Source organism: Aythya marila (assembly GCF_965140915.1).
Source record: "Aythya marila genome assembly, chromosome: 3".
Lineage (NCBI taxonomy): Eukaryota > Metazoa > Chordata > Aves > Anseriformes > Anatidae > Aythya > Aythya marila.
The window spans coordinates 68364637-68378365 of record NC_139044.1 but is presented as its reverse complement, the minus strand read 5'-3'; positions in this window follow the sequence as shown (position 1 = coordinate 68378365).

Below are 13729 nucleotides of genomic sequence, written 5' to 3'. Positions count from 1 at the left end.
CAACAATTAAGTCAAAAGTTGTCTAGGTTTATCCCCTGAGTCAAATCAAGATGTCTTGTAACCTAAAGAACATCCAATAAATATAAACAGACCTAATTTGGAATGCAATGCCAGTCTGTTCAATGCTCTGCCAAACGCATGGAATGGCTAGTAGCCAAACATATAATAAATGAGGATTATCTGGAAATACTCCCAAAGTAGCACGAAAATAAACAATTTGGATAGAGGAGAAAAAGCTCTTATGCAAGCAGAGAGAAACAGAAAAATAGATAGAGAAAGATGGGAGAACTGAGTCACTATATTTAAGAATTCCATATGAATCAAATAAAAGATGAAATTTGTGCATGCTTATCTGAAGTTCATTACAGAAACTTCAATTTAATAATTTTTTTAACTGATATAGGCAAGTAAAAGAATCCTGAAAATCCCTAAACATGTGAATGCTACAATAGAAACAGAAGTTAATCTCAAATTAAACATTTAGAAGAAACATAAATTGAAGTCTAAAACATTTTGGTGGAAAAGTCCTGAAGCTACATGCCTCTCTTGTAGTGAATTTTTCCTTTCTGTCTCATTTTTGAATCATTAGATGTTGTACCTATGTAGCAACAGAATGCTGTAAGGTTAACAAGGGTAGAGTACGTAGATACGTAGAATGAGAACATGTAGTTATGTAGAATTTGGAATGTACAATATGCAAATGGAGAAATTTTAAATGACAAATCAGTAAGAATAATGATCTGTCTCATGTTCTCATTTGTATGGGGTAATATGTATTTTCAAGTCACAGATGTAAAGTAGAACTATAATATAACATGAAATCACTAAATATATAATATATATATGAAATCATTAAAAGGTGACAGGTTTGCTATCCCAGCTGAAGTACACCTACACCAACACACACAGTACAGGCAATGAACAGGAGGAACTGGAAGCCATTGTGCAGGAAGTAAACTATGACATGGTTGCCATCACAGAAACATGGTAGGATGGTTTGCACAACTGGAGTGCTGTGATGAATGACTACAAACTCCAATTAGGAGACAGGCTAGGAAAAAGAGGCAGTGGGGTAGCCCTCTATGAGGAGCATTTTGATCATCTATTGCTGAACAATGAGGATGACATGGTTGAGTGTTTGTGGGTAAGAATTAAGGGGAAGGTCAGTAAGACAGATGCCATGGTGAGAGTCTGCTATCGACTACCCAACCAGGCTGAAAAGGCAAACAAAATATTCTATAAGCAACTAGGAGAAGTCTTGAAATAGCTAGCCCTTGTTTTTATGTGGGATTTCAGCTCACCACATATCTGCTGAAAATAAAACAGCAGACAGGACACAGTCTAAGAAGTTCCTAGAATGTGTGGAAAATAAATTCCTTACACAGCTGGTGAGTGAGCCAACAAAGCACAGCTCTGGATCCCGCTGGATCTTTTGCTGGAGAACAGAGGACCTGTAGGGGTGATGTGAAGGTTGGAGGCTGTCTTGGGCATAGTGGTCATGAACTAATGTTTTTCAATTCTTGTAAGGAGGTGGGTTAGCAGAAGTTCCACCCTGGACTTCTGGAGGGAAGACTATTTAAATAATAAAATACAGACATATATTTTTAAAAATATAAATAATAATAATAAAAAAATACAGAAATATAGAATAAAAATCAGAGATTCCTGTCAGAAGATAAGATTTTCTAGTTCTAAAAGCATAGCTGCTAAAAGCATATTGCCAACATTTAAGAGTTTGGAGTCAAAGTAGTTCCAAACAAAATCTGTCTATCTCTCTGCTTTCTATTTATATAAGGGATTCAGAGATGACAGCACATTTTTTTTCTGTGTATTGATTTTATATTTCATGAGTTTATCCTATTTCTACAGAAAATATTTATAATCATATTTTTTCCATGTTTCTCAAGTCATAGTTATTTTCACAGAATCACAGAATTGTCTAGGTTGGAAAAGACCTCCAAGATCACCTAGCCCAACCTCTGACCTAACACTAACCAGTCCTCCACTAAACCATATCACTAAGCTCTACATCTAAACATCTTTTAAAGACCTCCAGGGAAGGTGACTCCACCACTTCCCTGGGCAGCCCATTCCAATGACTAACAACCCTTTCAGTAAAGAATTTCTTCCTAACATCCAACCTAAAACTCCCCTGGCACAACTTTAGCCCATTCCCCCTTGTCCTGTCACCAGGCGCATGGGAGAATAGACCAATCCCTACCTCGCTACAGCCTCCTCTATAGAGAGCAATAAGGTTGCCCCTGAGCCTCCTTTTCTCCAGGCTGAACAATCCCAGCTCCCTCAGCCACTTCTCATAAGACTTGTTCTCCAGACCCCTCACCAGATTTGTTGCCCTAAACAACGAAATTTTCTCCTACATGAGGACACAAATCTTTCATATTGCACCTAATTACTTCAGCAAGCATTTATGCAGTTGTACATACAGAACATTTAGAACATTTTTATAAAACAAAACAAAACAAAACAAACAAACAAAAAAACAAAACAGAAAATGACTGTGATGGAAAGTGTAAAATACATTCTACTTCACATGCTGTTTCTTTTAGACCTCTTATAAATCTCTTCATAACATCTACATTACAAAAGAAAGAAGGAACTAAAATTCCTAGTTTCTCTTGAAATGTTTCAACTTCCCAGAAGCATTAGTACATTCCAATTCCTGTTTAAATAATCAGGAAGGCTGAAGACTTTATCCATATAAAATTGTAAAATATTGAAGGTTATCACTGAAGTCCTTATGTTTTAGGCAAGTTGCTGAAAATAGACTGCTATCATGGATTTACATTTTTTAATAGACTTCTATTATATACTTTTAAAAATGTTTCATAGTGGGCTGTTATATTTTTTGTTTGTTTGTGGTTTTTGTTTGTTTTGTTTTAGTTTCCCACAGAAAAGAATTGGTGTTTTACAGATAAAAAATATATTTGTATAATGCTTTATAAAGGATATGTATCAAACTCATAATGGAAGAAGAAAAAATATCACAGTATAAAAATTGATTTATTTTTACCTGAGATACTTACAGAAAAAAACATAAACATGAATTAGACAAAAAGACAGCCTCTTAAGATATTGTGTCTCAATTGTCAGTTAGTATAATTGATGAACATTGGACTCAGTACACAAAAGTGTACTTTTGTTTGTCTTAAAACAAATGGAAAGTTGGAATGTTTTTACACAAATGTCTCAGATGTAGTTTCCTGTTGCAATAATCATTACTTATACTTTTACCAGTAATACTTACTCCATCCACTCCATTCTATGACCTTGATAAATGTAATGCGTGCGAACATCTCAAGGATAGGCAGAATTTTGAATTGTTAAACTAACAATTTAACAAACTTTGTCATGTTTTTTGTTATATTTCGTATCAAATTGCATATTTCATATTTTATATTATTATATCTACATAGTATTTATTTTATTACACAATGTTAGCAGATTAAAGAAATAGGAGACTTATATTTAGGTAAAATTTATATGAACTGAAAAGATGTTGTTCATATGAGCAATGATATATAACACATACACAGTTTGGGTTACTACTAACAGGATTTCCTGGTCTGTCATTTGAAAGAACTGAGAGCTATAAAACTATGGTTAAAAAACTATTAAAACTATTAACGATTAAAAACTATTAAAACTATTGTTAAATAGTTTACATAGCTTACATAGTTAAAACTGTGGTTCAGTTGTTTAAACAGTTAATTCATGTAAATTAATTCTACCTTCTCCAGTTCTTTAAATAACTCATTATAAAAGCTTTGTAACAATTCTTTTCCTTTTTTGTCTTCATTATAAATCTCTGTTTTCCCTGATTTCCCATACTGTCTTTGACTTAAGGTGTTTAACAGAAAAGGATCTGTCTCCCTGATGCTAAAACATGCCTGAGGATATAAGGTGATTATTCAGATCCAATGAGTTTTGGTGAACAGAGTACATTCTTTCCCTTAGCCATAAATCCTGAACTGTGCACTCTGAAAATGGTATTAAAATGGTATCACATCTAATTTCCTTTTATCTTCATTTTTTTCCTCCTAAATTAGCTAATGATGACATTATCTCAAATTGTGAGAGAAGCATGCATAACCTTCTCTATGTGTCCAGAAATTATTCCTCTGTGTCAGAATTTCATGTCAAAGGCTCAAAAGCAAACTGTATAACTTAGTTCTCAGTGAAGGGATTTCTAAGGTAAGCATTGGTACTTTTATTTTATTACCTGAAAGTGAATCAAGTCTTCATCGTTCAGTATACACTTAAATTTACAATTTGAAGCATCATGTAACAGATCAAATTTCAAATCAAAGAACAGAAAATCACAAATTCTAATGAAAAAATATGGTCACAAAGAAGCATTTTAAAAGAAATGTTTGTCCAAATTTCCTATACAGAGGATTTTCTCAAAGGTCAGGCTACTGTCCTCTCCAGGTGTTTTAAAATCCTTTATTGTTGAAGAAGTTGTAGCAAAAGGCAGTTTCTAGTCATACTATCCACAACTGACTACATGACTCTGCAGACACTAGATTGTGAAGGGAATGCGATATGGTACAAAATCCATGGAGAATGTAAGTGCAGTATTTGTATCTTCAACTTTAGGTAGCTAGGGATTCTTAAGTGATTTCATCAGTCATTTTCAAAATGCATTTATTTTGAAGATAAACCAGAAATATACTTGCTCTAGGAATCAAATTTGATAGAACAAAATTCTTCCATCATAGCTTGGAAGTCTTGTCAATTTTCCCATTACAGACTCTTTTCTGAAACAGAGCCTTCAAAAGAGATGTTCCTTGTTATTTACTATGGAGACTTTATCAGTATTCTGAGAACAGTCAAACCTGGACTTAGGTTATGTCTTGAAAATCTATCCAGATTCTAATAATGTGTTTAGAGTTTCTCTATAGAATCAAGTCTAAGGAGTAGTACAGTGAACAGAATACAGAGAAATAGATTAGAACTAAGCAAAGCAGAGATGACTGTGAGAAAAGCAGAAGGGTGTCATATCATGATATCATGATATGATATATGAGATATCATTTTATTTTTGCTAAAAATATATATTAATTGCAGAGTATTTTTGCTTGAGAAAAAGTTCTTTCTTTTTTTGATATATTTTCTGATTTCACTGATTTCAAAATTCTACCAGGAATCCCCTTTACCTCCACGATCATTGCTCCTTATATTTTCCAAATTTCATTTTTTTGCCTAAAAAAGTGTTGTCCTATAGCTTATTGTCTCACACTTCTGAATAGATTGCAGAAAATGTATTCTATCCCAGCTACTAAGGATATTGGCTAACTTTTTTTTTTTTTTTTTTTTTTCCAATAATGACATTATTATTACCATCAACCAAAGATTTTTTTTTTAATTATTATTATTTTACCATTTTATTTCCTCAAGGCTTCTACAAAATATTTTACATTTATTTCTGAAAGCAAGAACAAATATATATATAATATCTATTTAGTGTTTGGACTGTAAAGAAATAAAATGCATTTAGATCTGAGATTGAGACAAAAATAAAAAACAAACAAACAAGAAAACAAATAACAAAACAAAAAACAGTGAAGGACAAAAGAGAACATCAGAGCACCTTTAATTTAACCCCAAAATCATATTGATCCCAGCAGTTCCCTCACTAACATGCATTTACACCACTTCTACCTGGTGTCAGGAGTGGAGAATGAATGATTTATAACTGTAAATTAGCTTACTTTGTTTACCTTTGGTAGGTGGCATTGGCAGACCAACGTAGATGGGAAGGGAAGGGAAGGGAAGGGAAGGGAAGGGAAGGGAAGGGAAGGGAAGGGAAGGGAAGGGAAGGGAAGGGAAGGGAAGGGAAGGGAAGGGAAGGGAAGGGAAGGGAAGGGAAGGGAAGGGAAGGGAAGGAAAGGAAAGGAAAGGAAAGGAAAGGAAAGGAAAGGAAAGGAAAGGAAAGGAAAGGAAAGGAAAGGAAAGAAGGAACTAATCTTTATTATTGTTGTTGTTGTTATTATTATTATTATTTAGTTTATCTCACAAGCAAATTGATTTAATTATTAACTGATGTTTCTCATTGTTTATAGCTGTGGTATCTGCATCAAAGAACACTGCTAGAAAATCCAGCTTGCTAAAACAATGAAACATGCATCCCTTAAATGACCTGGGGGGGTGTTGGGGGGGGTAAATGGGGGGGTGGCATATGCACTTTCTGGTTTACTTCATCACATTTTTAAACTAAAAACTCTCTTAAAAAAAAACAGTAGTAATTCTTCATTTCACTCAGAAACCATTCTTTCATGATCCTCAGTGTTGTTTTCACCATCTTCTAGGTAGAAATGGAATGCATCTCTCAGACAGTAAGAGAAAATCAAAGCATGACCAGACTTGCTAACAGGGTTATATTCTCCTTTAGAATCTTTATAAAAATTCAGCTTGGTAGAGCTATTAAGTTTCAGTTTGCTTATGATATTCAACCCTCACTGAATTCAAACTATCATCCACCTAGACCTATTACCACAGTATACACAGTAGATCATTAGCAATTAATTATAGAGTCAATTAACACTAACACTACTATGACTCCATGTAGAAGTTGCACTTTCATTATATACTATTGGACATACACACCCAGTTTGCAGAGCATGCATAGTAGCTCTGATAAATAAAAAATAATTTGGAAAAAAAAAAAAAAAAAGCAATTGGAAATTAAGTATTGCTTTCCAATTTTAGGCTCATCCCAATGACAACGGGTTTCAAAGAGTACAATTTAGATATTAAGTTTCACAGAAACTGAAACTGTGAAGGCTAAAATTGTCAACAACTTACCTTTCATTTTTCTTATTATGAATTCATCATTCATAATCATAATTGATTTGGGAATCTTACAGCAGCACTGGCCAAAGCTGACCCTACAAATTGTTCAAAACACTGAGATTTTTTTCCTTTGATCTCTTTAAAACAGTAATTTCCCTTTCTAAAATCTTTGACTCCTTCAAAACCAGAAATTGGTTACAACTGTGAATTTAAATCATTTCTCATATTGACTGAAACTGAAGTCTCGCCTGGTCTAGTTTTAAGTCATATAGTTACATGGTAGGTACATACTCAGGTGTGTAAGATATTACCTTTCTTGATTTGGTCTTTCTTCTGGGTACCCAACATTCATTTTTGATGAAGAGGATGAATATGAGACATCTCTGCATTATGTTCCTGCCATAACACGGAAGTGAGAAGCTGGGAACAGGAGCCAGAAGTATTTGTGGAACCTGAGCATAACAAAAAGCTATAATCATTCATGATGTATTTATGTTTTTTGTTTGTTTGTTTGTTTGTTGTTTGTTTTTGTTTGTTTATTTGCTTGAGAAATGTGCCAGTTCATACAAGAGTTGTGTTTCATAATGTTTGCAGTGGATAGGTAAAACAAACATTTTCCTTCAGAAGTGGATTTTTCATGTAAATATTTGTTTGGTGAGAATTCTTGAAACTTCACTGTCCAGATCTGAACGTTTAGTAAGTGACATTTACCAATGTTGTATAAAATGTCTATTAACCTAGCACCTCTAACTGTATTCTAAATCTATTCTGCTAAACATTGCACTATTACCTAAAAATCTATTATTCCTAGATCTCTGACAATAAAAATAAATAAATAAATAAATAAAATCTTCATAGCAGATAAATTAATATACAGAAAGAAGAATTCTAGGTGGTTTGGAAGTCCTGAATATTTAACTGTTAGCAGCTTAGCATTCTCCCTCAGCAGAGGTGGGATCTCATGGCCCATCCTTTAGTGAAGAAAAACTGTATGCTTTGCAGAGACAGTTTTCCGTATTTTGTTTATATTACTTAGATCATTTATTACAGTAGAATCCATCCTTAGGAACTGCAGAGACATGGAGCAGATTTTAGAACTGAACTTTGGTCAAGACATAGGACTATCACCTGTTCCTGCTCTTTCACATAGGGACAACCGAGGCCACAAGAAGAAGACTCCAAAACACAACAAAGGAATTTATGTCCCTTGGTAAGATGCTGAAGGGATCAGGAGCACAAGCAGCATTCTCCTCAGTCCTCCCAGTTGGAGACTGGGAACCAAGGGGGAGGTAGCATATGGATCAGGTGAATGATTGACTGCATAAGTGGTGCCATGTTTAGCTTTTGCAGTTCTATGATCTTGAAAATGCTTTTGGGGAGCTCCTGACCAAGTGAGGCAGGGGCATTTTGAGCAGTAAGCTGGCCAGACTCATTAGCAGGGCTTTAAAAGTCCAGAGGAGGGCTACAAAGATTATCAGGGGGCTGGAACACCTCTCCTGTGAAGAAAGGCTGAGAGAGCTGGGGCTCTTCAGCTTACAGAAGAGAAGGCTCCAGGGAGACCTCACTGTGGCCTTTCAATACTTCAAGAGATCTTATAAAAATGATAGAGAGAGTAGATAATGGGTAGATAATGTTACAACAAAGAAGAATGGTCTTAAACTAAGAGAGAATAGATTTAGATTAGACATTAGGATTAAATTCTTCAGTCAAAGGGTACTGAGGCACTGGAACAGGTTGCCTAGCAAGGCTGTGGATGCCCCATCACTGGAAGTGTTCAAGGCTAGGTTAGATGAGGCCTTGGCCAACCTGATCTAGTGGGTGGTGTTCCTGCCTATGGCAGAGTTAGATGATCTTTAAGGTCCCTTCAAACCCAAGCCATTTTATGATTTTATGATTTGGGCTGCCTCTCATTACCTAGCAGCAATTACTGAAGGACCTCTCCTGTGGGAACAAGACAGTCACTGTCTCATAGGTCTCAATGCTTCTATCTTCCAGCTGTAGCACAGGTAAAAGATCTTTCTAATTTGTGCTATGAACAAGTACAAGATTACTATTAGATTAGTATAGATTATCATTACAAGATTAGTTGATTTGTCTTTTCCTAGATTGAACTATTCCATGTCCTAGAGAAGAAGCAGCTGGATGAATGGAAATGTCCCATGGGTCACATTTGATCTGCTGGCTGCAGCTGGCCTAGACTCACTTACATTACATGACTTCCTCATTGACAATATTTAGTATAACCCAGATAAATTTCTTCTGTTAAAATATGGCTCACCAAGCAACTGAATTGTCTTCATAGGAGCATTGTTTACATGCAGCTTGACCATATTTTTTTTCCCCCTTAAATCACAAAATTCTGTGTAGGAGGTTGTAATCTGACCATTTCTGCGTCTTTGTAACACATCATAGTGCTCTAAATATGATCCTCTTTGTATTTGAAATTATTTGGGGCAGAAATAAAAGCTCATTTGGCTCATTGATCTCTACAGAAAAGCTCTAGACAATTTCTGTAATTGCAAGTTTAGACATCTGAACATTTTTAAAAAACAGTTCAGATTTTATCCATCTTGTTGGCTAAATTTTCTGTGTTCAGAAAGAACCTTAAGAGCACAATGAGTTGTTTATACTTCTATACTGGGATATTACTTAAGACATTATTTTCCCTGAAGTTTTTCTTTTATTTATGTTATACAGTAGGTTTTTTGTGTGTTATGACCTGAAAAGTTGTTGCATAACAGTCCAGCTAAACTCAGAAGCGTGAATTGTTGCATTGAAAGGTACAGAGATGACTTGCATTTAATTTATTAACTTCCAACTCTTGTTCTAAATAGTGTCTTCATTTCTTTCCCCCTTTTCTGCCATTTCCAGATTTCTGATGAAGAAAATTCAAATTCTGGTGCTACTTAGAGTGAGATTCAACAAAATGATTTGGCACAAAAAATTTGTCTTGTCTTCTACCCCTGGCTTAGCCTTCACAAAATGCATAAATCTGTAGGATCTATCTGGCTAGATTTAAAATTCCCTAGTTTTTGAGACCCACACTGCTATGAATACTTCAATTTCAGTAGCTCAGTGCCAGTTGTCCTATTTAAGCTTCATTGAGTCTTGGGAATGAGCTATTCCTTTGCTCCTGAAAGATCTGTTCCATTACAGTGTTTTGGAAATGCATTCATACAATTAACATTTCTACAGAACTGTGGGAGCCACTTACTCTTTTGAACATAATTGCTATGGGAGGAGACAATCAGAATACTATTCATTTCACTAGTCTAACAGAATTGTATTGCATACTATCATAAGGTAAAATGCATTTTGGATAATACCTCTGGACCCTCAACAGGCTGTGTCAGTCCTGAGCTACAGCACACCTTCCTTTCAACATTTCATACTGACTACAGTATAACAGGACACGTGGACTGGAATCTTATGTATCAGGAACAGATAGTGAATGTGGATTTCTTATCTCGTCTATGATTGCTCAAGCGATTAAGGAATTATATAAAAGAGGCTGCAATTCTTTAGAAGTCACTTTTGTATTAGAAAAGAGAAAAGTGAACTTTGCCCAGGTATTGGGAAGAGTGTTTGTAGATGCTTACTGGGTGCTGAAGTTTGATTTATGGGGTAGGATTGAACCCATTCTGAGAAACTTATCTCGCCACTATATCTTAAGACTGAGAGACCAAAAGCTAAGCGCTTTTCAAATTTTGATTCCTATCTGTCTTTAGATTTCAGTCTCACTAAATTTAAATGTTTAAATATAAAATCTAGATACTATTGTATTTTTTTTCCATTTCCCCCTCTCCTTTTATATTAAGAGAGACTGTTTTCTTTCAAATAAATTATAATGCTTCTCCAATGCACAGTTTCTGTGCTTTGGAGATCTGATATCAGTTAACTCTCTTGCTACTATAGCGGAACTAATAACAGAGCATGACTGATAGACAGAAGTAATGTTGTTCAAAAGAAAAAATCCCTTCCACTTTTTCTTTTGAATTTGTTAGACCTCTCTTCTCTATAGGGTTTGTTTCAGCAAACAATTTGAAAATGCTGAGCCAGTCAGAATATAGTGATCTACATCTTTGGTGTATAAAAATCAAGAAAATATTAAACTTATTTACATAGTCTGACTATATGAGACTTGTGAAATGAGAATTCACCTCCTGTGTTGCTACTGAGAAATGTACAGGATAAACTGGACATACAACACATTAAATCTGTAATCTAAGGAAAATTTACTGTTACATGTATGTACCACAAACTGCACAGACTTCTGTCATTTGATTGTGTAACACAATTCTATTTTCATTTTGAAATGAAGCAATGAATATTTTTTCCTAATCGTTTGCAGAGTTCCAATCCACATACTCAATTGCATTTTCCTTTTTAGTGGCTCATAACATCTTTTGCCTATGTTCTTTCTAGAATTACCACCTGTAAAAATATATGGACCATGTAACCCTATTCTTCCCCTACAGTGTCACAGTACAAAGCAGTTAGAAATATGATTTCATCTGTTTAAAGAGGTTTGCAGCACTTTGAAAGCACTGAAGTGACACCAAGCAGCTTAACTGCATGGACATACCTATCTCCTCTTTCTCTTAAAATGCAACTATGTATGTACATGTATACTCATTCTTTTTTATTGTTAAATAGCCTTTGTACTCTGAACATTAGGAAAGAGAAATAACACTTTCAGAATGTATATTAAAATTTATACTGCATTCATGTATGCTTTGGTGAAAGGTTATATATATATATTTTTTAATTATTTATTTATTTATTATTTTTTTTTCCGATTTCCTTTATCATCTACTACAGGCAATGAAGGTGCTGAAAAATATGAGAGAAAGAGAAAAAGGGAAATAAAAAACAAAATAAAACAAAACAAAAAGCTACAGAATTTCCAGATTATTAATTATCTTAAAGTTACTAATTTTATATTATTTACCTTTTCAACTTCCACCTTTCTACATTTCACCTTCAACCAAATAAAAGAATTTACTTCAGAAAAATAATTAAAAAAAAAAATCATATGATCAGATGTAATTAAAAACCAAGATTGAGCATAAGAACAGGTTTCCCCGAGTGGTTGTGGAGTCTCCATCTTTGGAGACAGTGAAAAGCCACCTGGATATGGTCCTGGGCAACCTGCTGTGGGTGACCCTGCTTGTGCAAGGAGGTTGGACCAAATGGCCTCCATAGGTACTTCAGTCACACTGTGATTTTGTGATAGAAACTAAATGTTAATGATACCATTCTTCTCCTATGACAATAGTCCTGTTCCTGCATAATAGGAATTAAACTTTTTTTTTTTTTTTTTTTTTTTTTTTTTTTTGTGGTGGTGGGGTTCTTATTTTCAGAAAACTAAATGATTTGTAGTATTATAGTGGTTTTACTTGGGTGGGCAGCAAAGCTCCACATCATTTGCTAGCTCATTCCCCCTTCTCAAAGGGAAAGGGATAGAAAATATGATGAAAAGGGCTCAAGAGTTGAGATAACAACAGGAAGATCATTCAACAATTAGAGTTGTGAGCAAAACAGACTCAGAGTAGGGATATAGTAAGATTTATCACCTGTTACTAACAAGCTAGAGAAATGAGAAACAAAGGAAAGAAACAAAAAACACCTTCCCTTCCTCCACCCTCTTCCTCCTCCTCCCCCTGAGTGGTGCAGGGGAACGTGGGAATGGAGGCTGTGGTCAGTCTATAGCACTTCATCTCTACCACTCCATCTTGGTCTCTTTCTTCTTCTCCTGCTCCTACATGGGATCCCTCCCATTGGATACGTTCCTTCCTGAACTGATCCTGCTTGCGTGTTCCCACAGGCAGCAGCTCTTCAAGAACTTCTCCAAATACGGGTCCATACCACGGGGTCCATTCATCAGGAGCAAACTGCTCCAACCTGGGTCCCTCACAGGCAGCAGTTCCTGCCAGGTCACCTGCTCCTGTGTGGTCTCCTCTCCATGGGCTACAGGTCTGGCCCAGAATCAGCTCCAGCGGGGTCCTCCACAGGCTAGCCTCTTTCTATGCAGGTCCACCTTCTCCACTGTGGTCTCTTGCACAGGCTGCTGCATGGAAGCCTGCTCCACTGTGGTACTCCTTGGGCTGCAGGGGGACAACCTGCTTTACCATGGTCCTCAACACAGGCTGCAGGGGAACTTCTGCTCTGGTGTTTGGAGTGCCTCCTCCACCTTCACTGACCTTGGTGTCTTCAGGGCTGGTTCTCATTCCTGTCTCTGGCCAACAGTAGGGCCCTTATCTAACATGGGGCGGTTTCTGCATGCTTCTTGCAGAAGCCACCCTGATGGCCCCCTACTACTAAAACCTTTCCATGTAAACACAGTACATAATAACAATATCACAATGAACTTTGACCTAATTGGATAACCTTTACTCCAAGTAATTAGAGAGTAACAAGAATGCTATGAATGCTGTGCACATTTTAAATGGAACATGCACCTCAAAAAATGTAGTCCTTAGTTGCACAGTGCATGACAGACAATACAGATAATGAAGAAAAATTGACCTGTTGTCTCTGGTATCCCTTTTCTAGCTATGGGCATTAGGAAGAAAGAAAAACTGTTTTTCCTGGTCTATAATACATTCCACTTTCATCAAAGCTAGGTTGGGGATATTGTCTGTGTGTCTGAAAATAGTAAAGGTGGATGACATACTTATTTATTGTTGCTGTTTTATTTTATAATAAAACAATAAAAATTGTTTTATAAAATTTTATAATTTTAGGCTTTGTTAGCTACAGAGAAATTCAGTATGTTCCTCATTTCCTATTCTGATTATTCCCAGAAGCTATTGATTTTTCTTTTCCATTGGATCTAGAAGCAGCTACATTTCTGAGGTTGACAGTGATTGCTGTCTGCCCTTATGTGCATAGAGACATATTGGTATACAAACAT